Source organism: Hyperolius riggenbachi, chromosome 1 (genome assembly GCF_040937935.1).
Source record: "Hyperolius riggenbachi isolate aHypRig1 chromosome 1, aHypRig1.pri, whole genome shotgun sequence".
NCBI classification, from domain to species: Eukaryota; Metazoa; Chordata; class Amphibia; order Anura; family Hyperoliidae; genus Hyperolius; species Hyperolius riggenbachi.
The window spans coordinates 643,812,904-643,832,514 of record NC_090646.1 but is presented as its reverse complement, the minus strand read 5'-3'; the positions used below and the strand labels follow the sequence as shown (position 1 = coordinate 643,832,514).

The window sequence follows — 19,611 nt, the reverse complement described above, 5'->3', positions numbered from 1 at the left end:
GTATGCATGACTATAGGTGTGCCAGGGGCGTGGTTAGAGGTGTGTCAGGGGCATGGCTTAAGTGTACCTCTTTCTTATCTCGAATAAAGATCGGGACACCACGTGCCAAATATAGTGTAGCATACCATAGACTGGTGATATGGGATGAAGTTGGTAGAGTAAATACAAATATACTCACAAAGCAGGGTTACCTCAAAGGAAACCACTGTAATAGCAAGTGGGGAGATTAGTCCTGACTCCATTCAGGATTAAGAAGTCGCTCTCCGTAGATCAGTAAAAGGGAATGACACCCCTCCACCTGCCCGAGGCGCTCGGCCCAGCTACAGACCTGCACTCTACCTGCTCCTACCTATTGCCTGATGAAGCGAGGTCATACCTGTGATGCGCGTTGCATTTTCCCCTGGAGTATGTAAATAAATTTGTTCTGCTAGACTTTGTTGGCCCATCTTGTGCCTGGTTGGATGAGATAAGTCCACCACTGTCTACACAAATGTTAAACTTTGTAGACATTGTTATTCTTCTGGCACCTCTGTATCCCTGTTACCCTCATTCTTATCTCAAAAAGTTGGGTGGTATGAAATTGGTCAAAATGATCGATCAGGAATGCTGACAAAATCTCGGTCAAACCATGGCCAGTGTCTCCGAGTGTGTCAGTGTCTCCCCGTGCCTGGGTGCAGTGTATGAAGGCTTACCTCTCCCTCGGATCGACTTCTGACCTCTGATGTATCACGTGAAACCGGCGAATATAGTGACGTTGCTACGTGCACCTGTGCCACGTGGTACTGGCGCTTGCTGTGATGTTGGCCACTGGAGTAGGCCAGGAGTCATGCCAGGTGAGGCAAGCCTTTAATACTGTTCACAAGGGGGGGGGGGGGGGGTACCCAACAGGCACTAGGCCAATATCTGATAGATTTCATAATCTAGCGGAAATTGGTATGTAGGCAGCCAATACATCACTCTCTGATCAGATATGACCAGAGAGAGATCTGTCTCATGGTCGATGGCAGCTAAAGTGTAAACACAGGATGTTAGCAATGTGTCTGCTTCCTTGAAAGCAGGAAGTAGACACACTGCAGATTTATTGCAGGATTTGTATCAGCTGCAACAAAGAAATGTTTTTCTGTAAAGGTTATTATGCTGCTGCGTTTCTTTTAGAGCAAGTTCTGAGTTCAGGTCCGCTTTAAAGAGAAACCGTAACCAAGATCCCAATCAGTAGCTGATACCCCCTTTCCCATGAGAAATCTTTACCTTTTCTGAAACGGATCATCTGAGGCTCTGTATGGCTGATATTGTGGTTAAACCCCTCCCACAGTGTGATGTCAGGACCATGGTTCTGACATCACACTGTGGGAGCCTTGTTATATTGTGGGAAATAACAGCTGTTTCCAACTGCCAAAAAATCAAGCAGCATCTCCTTCCACTGACATTACCTGCCAGCAGTAAAAATGTCACCATGTGATAAATGTCTGAATGTAATTCAGGGAGAGGAAAGATTTTACAATGAGCAAACACTGACTTAATCATTTATACATAATTATTGTAAAAATTAAGCACTTTTTATATTACATTATTTTCACTGGAGTTCCTCTTTAAGTGACAAGACCATGAACTATATATACAGTAAATACTAACTAATAATAATAACCGAGTAGCTTTAGAGAGACATCCAGTCCCTTCTTCACATTTTCCAGTTGATGTACATCAGCAGTTGGCAACAGAGGTGTCCACAACGCGTACGTACAAAAAGGGCGCGGGGTGTAAACCCTAAATAATAATTAATCATTAATAGGGTTTATAAAAATAGTGTGCTATATTTCGTTTACAAATAATGTTTAACAAAATTATAAATCATTAAATAATGTTTATGAAATCGGAAATTGTGAAAACGTTAATCTTCCCTGTTTCTAAAGTTAAACTTATAATTACGTTTATTAAAAAAACAATAATATATGTTTAATTGTTATAATTCTATATTATTGTGAATAACCTTTATTTACGGTTTGTTCTTATAATAAAATCTGAAAATATTCTTTATAACGATGATATAAATATAACTACGTTCGTAATAAGTGTTGTAAAACATTAGTAATTATTACTAAAATTTTACTAAAACTATACCTAAGCCTACTCTTACACAGAACCCTCCCTGTACCTATCCCTAACCCCTAGACCCCCCTGTTGGTGCCTAAACCTAAGACCCCCCCTGTTGGTGCCTAAGTAACCCTCCCTGTACCTACCCCTAACCCCTAGACCCCCCTGTTGGTGCCTAAAGCTAAGACCCCCCTGTTGGTGCCTAAACCTAAGACCCCCCTGTTGGTGCCTAAACCTAAGACCCCCCTGTTGGTGCCTAAACCTAAGACCCCCCTGTTGGTGCCTAAACCTAAGACCCCCCTGTTGGTGCCTAAACCTAAGACCCCCCTGTTGGTGCCTAAACCTAAGACCCCCCTGGTGGTGCCTAAACCTAAGACACCCCTGTTGGTGCCTAAACCTAAGACCCCCCTGGTGGTGCCTAAACCTAAGACACCCCTTTATTATGTGGATAATAATGTTTTACTAATTGTGGATGCAAAAAATATTTAGCAATTTACGTTACGTACTGATCGCTTTATTTTGTGAATAATAATGTTATACAAACAGTAAGGGATAAAACTTTAAATAATGTTTTAATTAGTTAAATAAGATTAATATGTTTAGTATTTTTATAAACGTTATTCGGCACGGGTGCATTTTATAAACGTAAATCACCACAAGCACAGTTATAAATCATTAAAAATCTCCTGGCGCCGTTTGTAAACGTTATTTATGTCCTGCGCCCTTTTTTCCTGCTCGGCGCCCATTAAACGTTATTTATTATGAGAGTGAATGGTGGTGCCCTTTTTGTCCACTAGCGGCCTGCGCCCTTTTTTCCCGCTTCCGTCCACAACAGCAGAAGGTATTTCTATAGCCACACAAAATAGAGAGTTAGCTTAGGAAAAAAAAAGGGAATAGAATAAAACAATTGTGGAGAAGTTGGTTTTAAAGAGACACTGAAGCGAAAAAAAAATGATGATATTATGATTTGTATGTGTAGCACAGCTAAGAAATAAAACATTAAGATCAGATACATCAGTGTAATTGTTTCCAGTACAGGAAGAGTTGAGAAACTCCAGTTGTTATCTCTATGCAAACAAGCCATTAAGCTCTCCGACTAAGTTAGTCGTGGAGAGGGCTGTTATCTGACTTTTATTATCTCAACTGTTCCTGGACTATTTACTTTTCCTCTGCTAGAGGAGAGGTCATTACTTCACAGACTGCTCTGAAAGACTCATTTTTAATGCTGAGTGTTGTGTAATCTGCACATATTATAGAATGATGCAATGTTAGAAAAAAACACTATATACCTGAAAATAAAAGTATGAGAATATTTTCTTTGCTGCTAATCTTCTAGTAATTATTCATAGTACACAACCAATTCACTATATCATATTTTTTTTCGCTTCAGTGTCTCTTTAATGAGGCTTGTGTTGCAAGGCCCCCATTCTGCAGACAGGCAGTTACTGTCTGTTCGGACACATCATGGAGTGATGATGATGGCCGTCCGGAACGCCTATCGATCCGCTGGTAACTGGCCATGCTGGCAGATCAGCCAGGCTCACCTCTGACCTTTCTGCAGCTGGAGAGGAAAATCGTTATCAGCCAGCCCCGGCTCTCTCGCATGTTGCTCTGAGCAGCTAATGAAACAGCAAAGGATTCTGGGAAGGAGCCTTTCATGGCTTGCTGATGGCTGCTAATCCCTGTAGCCGCATTGCAAGCACCTGCAAAGCTCTGAATGACATTAGCAGCGTTGGAATAGCCATGGGATGGTCCAGTGGGCCCTGACGGCAGGCAGAAGTCTCCCCCATAGTCACATGGAGGAAGAAATCATGATGTTTCCATTGTCTCCTGATGATTGAGACCATTAGACATGTGCAGGAGCTTCTCCTTCCCAGACACACTTTGTGATTAGAACAATATTTGTGTCCCGCCAATGTGACAAAGTGGACAGGGACACTTTGTGCGACGCTTTGGCCTTCACAGCTGGGAAGTTTTTCTACAGTTAGCTTCCGGTTTCCTTTATGTACAGAGACGGCTGGTGCAACCCTAGAACGCTTCTGAGCGCGGTTTAAAACACCAGGGCTTTCAAAAGCGCTGGGCTATGTTTTTTCTATGGGATGGATCACACCAGAGCAATGTAATTTTTCCCAAAATGCAAACGCGAATCCTGCATTACTGAGGCGATTCGGCCTCAATGTCAAGTATAGGAAAGTGGAAAATTTCTCTGAAAAGCGCTAGTTCAGGGTGATTTTCCAAGTGTTTGTGTTACATAACCAGTAGACTAGCAGCTGTACTGTACATAAAAAATTCTACAAAAATGCTACAAAAATCACTAGATATAAATAGAAAATTGCTAGGCACATGCCTAGAATCGCTTTGAAAAATCACTTCTAAATGCCGAACGTTTGCGGTTACGATAGTGCACCGGGCATAACACTTTGCAGAGCAAGTGTTGTGAAAATCTTAAAATTTAAAACACATACAAATAAGAAGTACATTTCTCACAGAGTAAAATGAGCCATAAATTACTTCTCTCCTATGTTGTTGTCACTTACAGTAGGTATTAGAAATCTGAGGTTACCGACAGGTTTTGGGCTAGTCCATCTCTCCATAGGGGATTCTCAGCATGGCCTTTATTCTTAATAAAGACATTCCCTGAAAAAGATTTACATAAAGATGCTGGCCAGACTCCCTGCTCGCTGCACACTATTTTTGCAGTTAGACGGAGCAACTGCCATTCACTAAGTGCTTTTAAATATAAAGAAAACCCTGAGAACCCCCCTAGGAGAAGATGGGCTAGTCCAAAACCTGTCGGTTATGTCAGATTTCTACTATTTAATGTAAGTGACAGCAACATAGGAGAAAAGTAATGTATGGCTCATTTTACTCTTGGAGAAATGTACTTCTTATTTGTATGTGTTTCAAATTTTAAGATTTTCGCAACAGTTCCTCTTTAAGTATAATGACGTTATTACTTTAAACTACTGTAAGTAAAAGATGAACACTGCAAGCCAGGAAATTTGCATTGTTTCAGAAGGTCGGCAAATGGCAGCTTTCTTATTTATCTTTTGACAGGTGCACTTTTAATAATTCAGTTTCCAGGCTGGCAGTATGCTAACTCAACAGATCATTAAAGCCACGACACTTTGATGCTGGATGAGGCTCCGTCTGTTGGAACGGGAGCCGAGCAGTTCTGGGTAACCCGGCCAACGCCGCGGCATCAATCACGCGGCGGTGTCATAAAAATAAATAAAACTTTATATACAATGGAATTACTTCTCTACGCACATTAACCTTCCTGCTGCAGACTTGTAGCGCCCCGAAGCAAGGGAAGAATTAATCTGACTTCAGCAATGATACAGTTGTCCATTAGATTTATTTCTTATTGGCGAGGTGGAGGGCGGAGAAGCCGTGTACGGCGCGCGGTCCCTTGTACGCGGATAAATCAAGATGGAAAATGATGCATCTTCTCCGCTGGATCCGGATGGGACACGGGGGACCCACCAGATTTTTGCATGAAATCAGCTTTGCAGTGAAAAAGTGGAAGAAAAAAAAAAACTTCCTGAAACAGTGTGGCCGATAGCTCCCTCTACTGGTGAAAAAATGCCTGCGTCAATTAGAAAACCGCCATAGCCTAAAGCCCTAAAGCTACCGATACACTGCATCGATCTCCCACCGATATACAGCAGATTCGATCACTGTGATCAAATCTGCTGTGAAATCGATAACACAAATGTTGACCAATCTATCGATTTCCATCTAAAATCGATCGATTCCGTCTAAAGATTATGCTCGATCACGGGGCGGGAGCATGTCGTTAGTGGCGATCGACTGACGCAGCATATCGGCAGTGATACATTACCTGTCCGCCGGCACGAGTCCTCGGTCCGTGCTGACACTTTCTCAGGCTGGCCTGTCTCCTTATTACTTCCTGTCTACTCCTGACAAGCTGAAGTTTAAACAGTAAAGCGCACTCTGCTGTATGTACTTCCGCTCGTCCCAGGACGGGACAGGAAGTAATCCCATCACTGTAAAAGTAAATGGGACAGCCGCGCGTTTTTGCAAAAAATGCGTGCAGCATGTGTTCCCAGACCGCACAGGTCCGGAACGCATGCAGTGTGAACATCAGACAGTGCAGTCTATGCACTGTCTGATGTTGTGCGTGTCGGCCTCCCGCACGCGTTTCCAAAACGCGTCTGGAAACGCGTGCAGTGTGAACGGGGCCTTATAGAAAGGATTTCCTATGCGGTCTAAGTAAGCTTGAGCCAGTGTGGTGCATCTGATCCTGGTAATGCCTATATCCTTTATAGACTTGTTTTTCGTTGTGAAACAATATTTTTGTATCTAACCTATCAAGCCATCATTGCTGTATGCAAAGCCAATTACTGTAGGCTACAGACTTCCTAATCATAAGTTTAGTGGGAAAGCCGTGCCTTGAGCCAGAAACGGTCCTGCATGTGTAGTTGCAAGCTCTGCCATTCGATTGCACTAAATTGCACCCGAATGGTGTTTGATACTAAGCCGATCGGCAGCTGAACCCCATGCAGGCGCACAGTTCAGTCAGTCTATGTAAAAGGAGATATTGATGGTCTTTAGGATGGGTTCAACAACCCCTAAAGAAGATGGGGGAGACTGGGAGCCCAATGGTGCAGTACCGTTAGGTAGAGGAGCGCGATGTAATGCTAGTAAGTGATACTCACAAGGTGGATTGCAATCCCTATAGGCTTACAGAAAAAAAAGTCCCCATTTGGCTATCCAGGTGGATCTGGCTGGCAGATGGCCGCTCTCCTAGAAGACTTTATAATAGACAACTGTAAAGCTATAAATACCTCCTTTGGAGGTCTAGACCTAGATTGGTTACTGTGGTGAGGGCCCGGTATGTCTATAGTAGATCTATATGACTATATACGACATACTTCAGTATATATGGTAATCACTTACCTCTCTGCAAGATATGACACTAGTGAACTGGGACAAAGATTTTTTTTGACACAAAAGATAACAACGCGTTTCACAGGCACTTGCCCGCTTCCTCAGATCAATTCAAAAAGTTGCGCCTGGAAAGCTTTCAGTCATGAGCTTGAACGCCTTTACTTGCACTTAAAGAGACACTAAAGCGAAAAAAATGATGATATTATGATTTGTATGTGTAGTACAGCTAAGAAATAAAACATTAAGATCAGATACATCAGCCTAATTGTTTCCAGTACAGGAAGAGTTGAGAAACTCCAGTTGTTATCTCTATGCAAAAAAGCTATTAAGCTCTCCGACTAAGTTAGTCGTGGAGAGGGCTGTTATCTGACTTTTATTATCTCAACTGTAATTAAACTGTTTACTTTTCCTCTGCCAGAGGAGAGTTCATTACTTCACAGACTGCTCTGAAAGACTCATTTTGAATGCTGAGTGTTGTGTAATCTGCACATATTATAGAATAATGCAATGTTAGAAAAAACACTATATACCTGAAAATAAAAGTATGAGAATATTTTCTTTGCTGCTAATCTTCTAGTAATTATTCATAGTACACAACCAATTCATTATATCATATTTTTTTTTCCGCTTCAGTGTCTCTTTAAAGTATGTATTATATAGTCATCTAGTGAATTGCGACAAAGATTTATTTGTCACAAAAGTTAATCCAACACGTTTCACGGGTACATGCACGCTTCCTCAGGTCAATTCAAAAAGTTGTGCCTGGAAAGCATTCAGCCATGAGCGTGAGCACCTTGAATTGTAATTAAAGTATGTAGTAAATAGTTAAATAGATGTACTATAGACATACTGGGTGCCTTCACTACGATGTAAACTGTATCGGAAAAGAATTCCGCGCACGTTTCCAGACAGTAATCCTGCAGCAGATGAGAAATCCTCCACCTATATTATTACAGGCCGCGCTTTGTTCTGCTGCCTCTCATGAACCGCACATCCTAACACTATCAAAATTAAATCTCCCACTGCCCACATTGCTCTCGCTATCTCCGCTTACATCTGGATTTCCATTGTCATTCCTTATTTTTATGTCATTTTCTGATTTAAAAACGTCCCCAGTATTACTTAGGATTTTTATTATTATTGTTATTATTACTACTCTACTTGAATAGCGAACAGATTTAAGGGGAACAAAAAGGCATCGATCAGTAGAATATAATACAAAGCACGAATATGACAGAGATCAGAAGCACATTTGAAATGTAGAATATGCGAGCGTTGGTTTCCACGATAGAGGGAGGGCGACTGCATGCCGCGCCTCAGTCGGCCTGCGACCCGTGACATTCGACTGCTCTTTCTATCCCCAGGTAGCCTGAGGTTGTCAGGGTAACCCACTGACAGGAGGCAGCTTTCACATGGGTGCCCCCCAGCACTGCTGTGATCACCCCCCACTCACAATGCTTCCCCATAGGCTGTCATCTGTTTGACATCTGACAACAAACAAAACAAAAAAACACAAAAATGAGGAAAACGACGATCCTAGACCCGTTATTGCTGGTAGCATTACACATCACTAATGTTCATCCAAGTACAAATTTCCAATGGATAATCAGTCTCCAGCCTGGCACCAGTTACATACTGTATCTTTCATTTTTTCTGACAAGCATTCCTTCTAACTTGGGCCATACACCTTCAACCTCTGGCCAAGTTGTACTTTCTAAAAAATATACAAAATATGAAGCTTTTAGAACTAGCCTTACCTGCCAGAAGGAAATATAGCTGTTTTTGTAGTAGTGATAGGTAGTGATGAGCACAAATTTCGCTTAAAGGATACCCGAAGTGAGATGTGACATGATGAGATAGACATGTGTATGTACAGTGCCTGGCACACAAATAACTAGGCTGTGCTCCTTTTTTTCTTTCTCTGTCTGAAAGAGTTAAATATCAGGTATATAAGTGGCTGACTCAGTCCTGGCTCAGACAGGAAGTGACCCTCACTGATAAGAAATTCCCCTTTTTATCTCTTTCTCGCTCTCAGAAGCCATTTTCTGCTAAGAAAGTGTTATAGTTGGAATTTCTCATCAGTGAGGGTCACACTTTCAGACAGAGAAAGAATAAAAGGAACACCGCATAGTTATTTGTGTGCTAGGCACTGTACATACCCATGTCTATCTCATCATTTCACATATCACTTTGGGTATCCTTTAATGGTAATTTTGCAATTTCGACATGAAATCTTAATGCAAAATGTTTTAAAAAATTGTAATTAATTTCATTTGTAAAGGTAATCAGGGACCATCATTTTGCAATTTTGTGTAATTTTCATGTCATTTTGTGCTGAATTAAGCGGTGAATAGTGGAAAGAGGACAATAAAAAATAATTTTTCAAAAAGACTTTGTAGTTTTTTGAGCAAATCAATTTTGGAAAAAGCAAAGGAAAAATGGTTTTTACACTGTCATTTTTGGAGTTTTAAAAAAACATGTTTCCTTTGCACTTTTAAAAATTGATTTTCGCAAAAACGACTAGTACTGGTAGTATTAAATATATGGTGGGTCAGGTGGCGGGGGTCCCCTCTAAGGAGCAGTGGAGATCCTTGGACCTGTGAAGAAGGGGAGACCGGGAGCCCAATGGTGCAGTATCATCAGACAGTATCGTCAGGCATGTAAAAATACTGGGAATATTGTGGGTAGCAGATGCTCACAAAGATGGGTTGTAACCACCATATGCACATGTGGAAAAAGGACCATTCCCACACGGTATCCCAGCTCCTCCTGGAACTGGGCAGTCGTTTTCCTCCTGGATCCATCTCTACTAGTGGACTAAATCGACAGGTAGTGGGAAATTGGACACGTCACAGGTGGTATGAAGGTAGTAACTGGAGTAGAGATATTGGGGGAGGTGTCCTGTAGTTTATAGGGGGTGGGGCTTATATAAATATATAATGAATTAGGTCTCTTACCTCTAAAGATGACCCACATGGTTTGGAAAAAGGAGTCTTTATTGTGCAAAAAACGGTTATACTGTAGACAATGCGTTTTACGGCCCCAGCCTGCTTCCTCAGATCAATACAAACAGACAACGTTTAATCAATAGTCCTAAAAGAGGGGCAAATAAGGAAGAAAGAGGGACAGGGGGATTTAGGTCCCAAGAAGGGACTATCCCTCCGAAAGAAGGATGGGTGGTTGCTATGGATATATAAGTTGCTGTTTGACGCCTGATGATAATTGGAAGGGCAAAATCTGGTCGATTCGGGGAGTGGGCAAGTTTATCTGCAATCTGTATTCAGCGCTTTGGTCAACATTATACCGAAACACAATTTTATTATTATGATTATGGCTTTATATAACACTGACAATTTCCATTGCGCTCGAAACAAAACCGTATACACCACCTTTAAAGGGAACCAGAGACGAAGCAAGCTCATGTATTTTAACATATATATCAGTGGGAACATTAGAGAAAACACCTACCCTGCTCTCTGTTTCATCCTTCACTGCTCAGCCTGCTTCTCATCAGCCCCGATAAAATCCCTGACAGAGCATTCAGTCTGGCTTTGCTCAGGAATCATTATAGCTGAGTCTGTCTTCTCTGATGTCTCTTCAAGTCCAAGCCTGCCCCCTTCTGGCTCTGCTATAATGACTCAGCTATAATGATTCCTGAGCAAAGCCAGACTGAATGCTCAGTTGGGGATTTTATCAGGGCTGATAACAAGCAGGCTGAGCAGTGAAGAATGAAGCAGCGAGCAGGGTAGGTGTTTTCACTAATGTTCCCACTGATATATATGGTAAAATACATGAGGGTGCTTCGTCTCTGGTTCACTTTAAAGAGGCCCTGTAGTGACATATAGTAGAATGCAGTAAATTATTCAGGATACCAATTTTTATGATCATTTTTCATGGTTTCAGCATCAGAAACACTTCCTACATCTATATATTGCTGTATATTGGTATGTTGCCCGCCTTCCTAGTGATGTTTAGCTTAAGCTGATTAGCTATGCAGAATTCTCCTCCCCCGAGCATTCTGGAAGACCAGGGCCCATATGCAATTCACGTTTTCACCTGAGTTTTCTCCTAGGAGATAATTATTTATCTTCGATTTAAAATAACTTTTCAGCACTTTTCAACTAAAAAAGTACCAACAAGTTGGAGAAAAGGACTTTCACAATTATTTTGAGTATTTTCCTCCTTTCTGGCTGCTTAAATGGCATTTTATTGATACGTTTAATAATATCACCAAGGAGAAAACTCAGGAGAAAAATTGCATATGGGCCCAGGTGTTGTTTCTACTGACTTTGATACTCTCAGCAGCCAAACATTCCGTAGAGATCACCTGGCTGGACTGAAGATATCGCCACTTGTGATATAGGGATAGGAAAGGGAAAGGGGGGAAAGATTGTACACTGGGCAAACACTAAATAATGTATTAAATAACATTTGTAAAAATAAAAAAATAAGCAATTTTCTTTATTAGGTTATTTTCCCAGCGGTTCTTGTCTAAGCATAGTGATGAGTCACACACAGTAAACTCCATGGAAGGTTCCCTTTAAGGCAGAGAGCGCTGAGGGAACGGCTTATCACAGACAATTAACTTCCAGGCTGCACATCTCCTCCAGGGTGGAGGGGCGACAGTCCCAAACGCACGGCCTGTCATTCATGCTTAATCTCCATGAATCACTCACTGACAAACCCGGGGAGACCGGGCCCAGCAAACACTCATACAGGCAGTGTCATTCCTGACAGGGGCTGCTTCTTTACTTCATTATCATTAAGAGGAACTGTCGCGAAAATCTTAAAATTTAAATCCTATACAAATAAGAAGTATGTTTCTTCCAGAGTAAAATGAGCCATAAATTAATTTTCTCCTATGCTGCTGTCACTGTCACTTACAGTAGGTAGTAGAAATCTGACATTACCAACAGGTTTTGGGCTAGTCCATCTCTCCATGGGGGATTCTCAGCAAGGCTTTTATTCTTTATAAAGACATTCCCTGAAAATGATTTATACAAAGATGCTGACCAGCCTCCCTGCTCACTGCACACTATTTTGGCAGTTGGACAGAGCAACTGCCATTCACTAAGTGCTTTTAAAAATAAAGAAAACCCTGAGAACCCCCCTATGAGAAGATGGGCTAGTCCAAAAGCTGCCGGCAATGTCAGATTTCTACTACTTACTGTAAGTGACAGCAACATAGGGGAGAAGTAATTTATGGCTCATTTTACTCTGGGAGAAATGTACTTCTTATTTGTATGTGTTTTACATTTTAAGATTTTTGTGACAGTTCCTCTTTAGAAGACGTCGCCCAAACACTTCCCATAAATAAGGATCTATACTGCTGTAAAAAGATACATAAATTAATACAAAATAAGATTAGACTTGCTAATGTGAGAAGGCCCCATACTCTCTACTCTAGTTAGGCAATGAGGTGATCTGTAAAGACAGGTGCACAGGAAGCAGGAGCGGTTGCCCACAGCAACCAATCAGGTTTCAGCTGTTGACTGAAAGGGGAATTCTGATTGGTTGCTCTGCGCAACCGCCCCAATTTTGCCCCTGGTCTCTTTGCACTTCTCTTCATAAATCAGACCAAAGAATCAAAACGTATTCTATCCAGTACCACTTCCTGTTTAAAGGATACCCGAGGTGACCTGACATGATGAGATAGACATGTGTATGCACAGTGCCTAGCACACAAATAACTATGCTGTGTTCCTTTTTTTACTTCTCTGCCTGAAAGAGTTAAATATCAGGTATGTAAGTGGCTGACTCAGTCCTGACAGGAAGTGACTACAGTGTGACCCTCACTGATAAGAACAATTACAACTATAAAACACTTTCCTAGCAGAAAATGGCTTCTGAGAGCAGAAAAGAGATAAAAAGGGTCAATAGTTGATTGATTTTAGCTCTGGCATACTTCAATGACTGTGTGATTGAGCAAAAACAATAAAACAGTTAAAACTTAAAAAGTAGATTTAAACATAAAATAAAACTGTGAAATATCTTAAAAAGTCATTTTTAGGAGAAGGAAAATAGATACAATCGTTTATTTCATTCATTTATTTTCGCCTCGGGTGTCCTTTAAAGGAACGCTGAAGTGAGAGGGATGTGGAGGCTGCCATAGGCTCTGCCTCTGACATAGGAGACCTGGGTTCAAATCTCGGCTCTTCTTGTTCAGTAAGCCAGCACTTATACAGTGGGAGACATTGGGCAAGACTCCCTAACACTGCTACTATCTATAGAGTGTGCTCTAGTGGCTGCAGCTCTGGCACTTTGAGTCCACCAGGAAAAAACACAATATAAATGTAATTTGTCTTGTCTTTTTTGTAGTTTGTCTTGTCTATTTCTTTTTAAGCGGGGAACTCACTCACCTCCTTGTTCCACCGCTCACCGTGTCATTTCCTGCAATGCCGCCCTCTGAAGTATAGAGAGCAGCATTGCAGGAAGTGACGCGGTGAGCAGTGGAACTCAAGAAAGTGAGCGAGTTCCTCGCAGGCAATGATTTTAACGAAAGTAGCTGAAGAAGGAGTGCGGAAGGGGGCACCGCTGGCCCCCTTCTTGGCTGCTACCCCCTCCAGCATGTCAGACCCCCCTCCCCCCCCCCCCCTCCAGACACATAACGTTTTGCACGGACTGGAAATGTGCTGCAAACATGCAGCACGGATCCATTTTTTGCTTGATTCCTGTGCTGACACAGCTGAGAGATCCAATTACAGTTGTGATTGGTCACAGATGAGGGGGAATTACACAGGCTAAACTCTCTAAAAACATACAGGGTAGATTAATCTGTGTGTTCCTTCTGTGCTGTGCATTAGTTCAGGTCCCCTTTAAGTATAAATACCTGATCCTAAACCAGGGCTTTACAGAAAGTGGATTTTGTTTTTATTTACTTTAAATGCATTCCCCCCCTACAGTATACAGTAAAAGCTCTGCTTTTCTGCTCTGTCTGTTATTTCCCGTATCTCAGATTGTGGAGTGATTGCAGCCTTTGCCGCCTGTCCTCATTCTATCACAAAATATTCCCGCACAGGAACAAGCAGGTTGTGTCGTTTTACAAATATCAATTCCGAGAATTCTTTTTCCACTTTTTAACAGTGCTTGAGCGGTTCTCCCCGAGGTTCAGTGTTTACTGACACATGTACAACGTTCAGAGGCAGCGGCCCGGGCCCGCCAGACAGAGCTGTCATGTGTGCGTCCCGCGCCCAGCGCTACCTGAGAAAAACACGTTACATAACTCCGCGTTTAACAGGAATATTAACCAGACAAACAGATCCCGGCGGCTTGTGGGCTGCTCAGCTACGAGGGACTTGGCATCACGGGCAAGCTTGGAAACTTGTTAAAGCGGACCTGAACTCTGAACGTCCTCTTAGCTCTAAAAGATAAGCAACAGCATAATAACCTTTACAGGAAAACTTCTCCTTGTTACAACTTATAGAACTCCTGCTGAGATTGTCCAGAATGGTTACTTCCTGGTTTGCAGGGAGCACAGAAAGGGTTAAACTCCCGTGTTTACATATTAGCTCTCAACTCAGCAGACACGACAGATAGCTGGCAGCTCAAATTACACTAGCTCATTGCTTGCTAAGAAGAGAATTAGTCAGGCTGTTCTCTGTAACCTCATACAAGGTGGATTTCTCTGTGTTCTCCTTCTCTCCTGTGCAAGAGTTCAAGTCCACTTTAAAGGACAACTGAAGTGAGAAGAACATGGAAGCTGCCATATTTGTTTCCTTTTAAACAATACCATTTGCTTGGCAGCACTTCTGATCTATTTGGCTGTAGCAGTAACTGAATCACACCAGAAACAAGCATGCAGCTAGTCTTGTCAGATCTGACAATAATGTCAGAAACACCTGATCTGCTGCATGCTTGTTCAGGGACAATGGCTAAAAGTATTAGAGGCAGAGGATCAGCAGGGCTGCCAGGCAACTGGTATTGCTTAAAAGGAAATAAATATGTCAGCCTCCATATACCTCTCACTTCAGTTGTCATTTAAAGTGACACTCTACCTGTAGTCTACAAATAATGTACAGTGTTAGGCTTTTTCAAAAACACAAATGTGGAACGATTGCCAGATCTTCCATGGCCCATAGAAAGTAATTGCAAGTGTATTGCTCGTTGTACAATATTACCAGCAAACCACCTGCGACTAGCCCTAGCCTGCATGACAATGTAAGCTTTACTGTCAGCTTTGTTAATATTATTATTTAGTATTTATATAGTGCTGATATCTTCCACAGCGCTGTACAGAGTATATTGTCTTGTCACTAACTGTCCCTCAGAGGGGCTCACAATCTAATCCCTGCCATAGTCATTGTCTATGTATGTATCATGTAGAGCATGCATCATAGTCTAGGGCCAATTTAAGGGGAAGCCAATTAACTTATCTGTATGTTTTTGGGGTGTGGGAGGAACCCAGAGTGCCCAGAGGAAACCCACACAGACACGGGAAGAACGTACAAACTCTATGCAGATGGTGCCCTGGCTGGGATGCAAACCGGGGACCCTGCTCTGCAAGGCGAAAGTGCTAACTACTACGCCACCAATATGGTTCACAATGGTGATCATGTGATGACCAGAAAAGTGACTTTATGCCTACAGAAATTCTAGGTCTTCAATCTACCCTCTTTCCCTGAAAATAAGACCTACCCTGAAAATTACCTCTAGCTGGAATTTCTAGCATGCTTGAAATATAAGCCCTACCCCGAAAATAAGCCCTAGCGGAAGTTGAAGAGGAGGAAGAGGTGGGGCAGCAAGCGGGGACACAGCTGCAGTGCCGATTGGGCACCGGTCCTGCTCTCCCAGCACACAGCAAGGTTATCAGCTGTGTGCAGGGATGACAGGGCAGGTGCCTGATCAGTGGAGTAGCTTACCTTCAAATCCAGGAACAGCACAGTACAAAGGAACAAGAAATGTTCTGCTGAGATATACTTCCTGATGGAAATATAAGACATCCCCTGAAAATAAGCCCTAGTACATCTTTTAGAGCAAACATTAATATAAGACACTGTCCTGTTTTCGGGGAAACACAGTAGCAATATGTTTATTCCGTCCTCGGAGGATGCTGAGCATTACACTGTGCATACATTGTAGCTGCTGATATAGTACAGTGGTTGCAGTAGCTTTCTTTGTTAATGTTTCCTTCCCCTCCAGCCCATCCTCACCCAGTCAGCCTTTGTCAGGGCCGCTTTGATGATGGCAATTTTCTCAGTGCATAGAGCCATATGTGTTGTCTATTGAGCCTGATTCGGCCTATTCTGTAAGAGGCGATTATTATGCAGGCTGCATGTCACGCCCGCGTCTGCCTTCACACGCGGCTGTCCGGGGTCATCCCTCTAATAGACAACTTAACATTTTTGTGTCCCTGAATGCGCAGTCACAGCAACAGCCGCCATGTGTGTGTGATGCCGCATAATCCCGGCCTCTAATGACTGTTTATCCGCTCACACTTCTTCCTAATTTGTAAATATTTGGGGATGTTTCCCGCACCAGGCGTGTTTGTTTGGCCAGAGGGCCAGGTGGTGCGGCGCGCGGAATGCCAATTACTATCTCCCAAATTATTCTGTAATGTGAGCGGATCGTGCGGGAGGGAGTTCAGATTCTGCGACTCCGAGATCTTTGTTATGCTGCGTGTCGATTCTGGTAGTTCAACTAGTAAACTGCACATAAGGGGTTTATTCACAAAGCTTTTCTCATGAATTATCTCAACGTACTTATTTTTCACCTTAAAGGACCACTATTGCGAAAAAAGATAACAGTTAATATCTGCCAGAACCGACAGGTTTTGGGGCAGTTCATCTCCTCATGGGGAATTCTCAGGGTTTTGCTTTGTTTTCAACAGCATTTCCTGAACAGCAGTTGCAAAGTCTGACGACAAAATAGTGTCTAAGGCCCGGTGCACACCAGAAACCCGCTAGCAGATCTGCAAAATGCTAGCAGATTTTGAAACGCTTTTTCTTATTTTTCTGTAGCGTTTCACCTAGCATTTTGTGGTTTTGGGAAGCGTTTTTGGTGTAGTAGATTTCATATATTGTTACAGTAAAGCTGTTACTGAATAGCTTCTGTAACAAAAACGCCTGCAAAACCGTTTTTCAGCTGCCGTTTTTCAGAGCGGTTTGCGTTTTTCCTATACTTTACATTGGAGGCAGAAACGCCTCCGCAATCCAAAAAATGCCTCACCCCGGAAGTATGCATTTCAGCAAAACACCTCCCGCTCTGGTGTGAACCACCCCATTGAGATACATTGGCCAAGCGTATCCGCAGCCGCAAGCGGCTGCAAAAACACCAAAAAACCGTCTCTGTGTGCACCAGCCCTAAAGGCATGTTTAGAGAGATTTTCTAAACATGCCTAGCGTTTTTTGGAGCATTTTTGTGTAGCAGATTTCATATATTGTTACAGTAAGGCCCGGTTCACATTGGCGGTCGCAGTCCGGAATCGCCGTGCCGGACCGCATGCGGAACGGACGGAACGGACGCACAGCATAGCAATAAAAGTCTATGCGTCTGTTCACATGCGTCCGTTCCGTCCGGAACGGAGCCGGATCGGTTCCGGACTCCGGCGTAAGACCCAACATGCGCTATTTTTTGGTCCGGCTCCTCCGGCTGACGTATCCGGAGCGGAGCCGGACTGTTGCATCCGGCCAATAGAAACCAATGAGAAACGGAGAGCGCACAACACACTGGCTATAAAAACCGGACGTTCTACCCCACTTCCTATGCGTATTGTAGCGGCGATTTTGGATGGGGACACATGGGCAAGCATTTTGCAGTGGAGCAGCAGTGACTTTAAACGTGCTGGAGATGTTGGCAGTATGTCGGAGGTGGAGGTGAGTTCTAAACAGCGGAGGGCCTGATTCCACAGGTCCACCTTCTGCTGACCTCCCAGACCCCAACATTTTTATTTTATTTCTACTATCTTTTGCCAAACGGATCCGGATCGCATCCTGATGTACACCTGATGCAACCTGACCGGATCCGGATCGGATCCGGATCAGAACCGTACGGTTCCGATCCGGATCCGGTCCGGATCCGGTCAGGTCATCCGGTCCGTTTGGCAGAGAACTGCAAGTGTGAACGGGGCCTAAAGCTGTTACTGAACAGCTTCTATAACAAAAACGCCTGGAAAACCGCTCTGATCTGGCGTTTTTCAGAGCGGTTTTCCACTTTCCTATACTTTAACATTGAGGCAGAAACGCTTTAGAAATCTAAGAAATGCTGCAGCCCCTGAGTTTGCTTTTGTGGAAAAGAACGAACCGCTCTGGTGTGCACCAGCCATTGAAATACATTACCCAAGCAGTTTTCACACAGCTAGCGTTTTTAAAAACGCTCCAGAACCGCTCTGGTGTGCACCAGCCCAAAGTGAATAGGGAGGCTGGCTGGTATCTTCTATTTTGGCAGTAAAACTGCTGTTCAGGAAATACTGTTGAAAACAAAGAAAACCCTGAGAATCCCCCATGAGGAGATGGAGTGACCCAAAACCTGTCAGTTCTGAACGTCATCCCAATCAGTAGCTGATACCCCCTTTTACATGAGAAAAATATTTTCTCGAATAGATCATTCCCCCGTCTGTGTGGCTGATACTGCTGGGAAACCCCTCCCACAGTGTGATGTCAGGACCATGGTCTGTTGCTTTGTAGGAAATGATAGCTTTTTCTAACTGCCAAGCAAGCAGTGCCACCCTCTGTGCATTGAACTCTCAGAAACGAGCATTCTGTACAGATCACCTGGCATAACTAAAGATATCACCACCAGTGATAAATTGCAGAATGTAAATCAGGGATAGGAAATATTTTACAATGTGCAAACGCTGACTAAATAATCTATACACGAATATTGTAAACAATAAGTAATTGTATTCATTATGTTATTTTTCACTGCAGTTCCTCTTTAAAGGACTACTGTAAGGGGGTAGGGGGAAAAAAGTGGAAGTTACCCGGGGCTTCTAATGGTCCCCCCGAGGAGTCCTGTGCCCGCGCAGCCGCTCACCGATGCTCCGGCCCCGCCTCCAGTTCACTTCTGAATTTACGACTTTAAGTCTGAAAACCACTGCGCCTGCACGGCCGCATCCTTGCTCCCTCCCCCATTAGCCAATAACCCCGCCCTCCCCCCGCTTGCCAATGACAGCAATTGGCTGTTATAGGCATCAGCCTATGACAGCCGATCGCTCTAGTGCCTCCCAGGGGAGCAGCCGTGTCACACAGACACAGTGTAAATAGAAGGTGGTTTTGCCGTCTAACAGTCTCCTAGCGGCGATCGCCGATCGGTAGAGGAGAAAGAGATTGAGGAGTAGACTACATGTGAGGTACCGGTGAGTATGACTTGTGTATGTTTATTGTGACACAGGTTTGCTTTATAGGCGACATGTATTGAGACTCAGCGTGTCTCAATAGAGAGCTAGGCTTTAAACCTTGAAAAACGAAGACACCCTTTTCTAGATAAAAGCGAAGCGTATGGCTGAACAGCAACGCTCAGGCCTTGAAGATTTGAACGCAGTAGAAGGATACAGAAGCTGTGCTGTAGCCAAAACAGAGCAATAAACAGATCTGCCAGTCGCAGGCAAAGCTGTGAAAAGGTGCTAGACTGAACAATGTATTTAACAAAGCCGATAGCAGATTACAGCAA

At 43.2% G+C, this 19,611-nt stretch overlaps 1 protein-coding gene across 5 annotated transcripts in view; it reads left to right on the top strand.

Moving 5' to 3' along the window:
* Positions 1 to 19,611, top strand: part of DCC (DCC netrin 1 receptor) — a 1,000,213-nt gene that overhangs the window by 259,610 nt on the left and 720,992 nt on the right. Inside the window, exon 1 of one of the 5 annotated variants that reach the window (XM_068251346.1) lies at positions 12,095 to 12,174. The exons of the other annotated variants lie outside the window; for them this stretch is intronic. The gene's annotated coding sequence lies outside the window, so the exon portion shown is untranslated. Of the gene's footprint in view, positions 1 to 12,094; positions 12,175 to 19,611 lie in introns of those variants that run through there. 5 annotated transcript variants of the gene reach the window in all.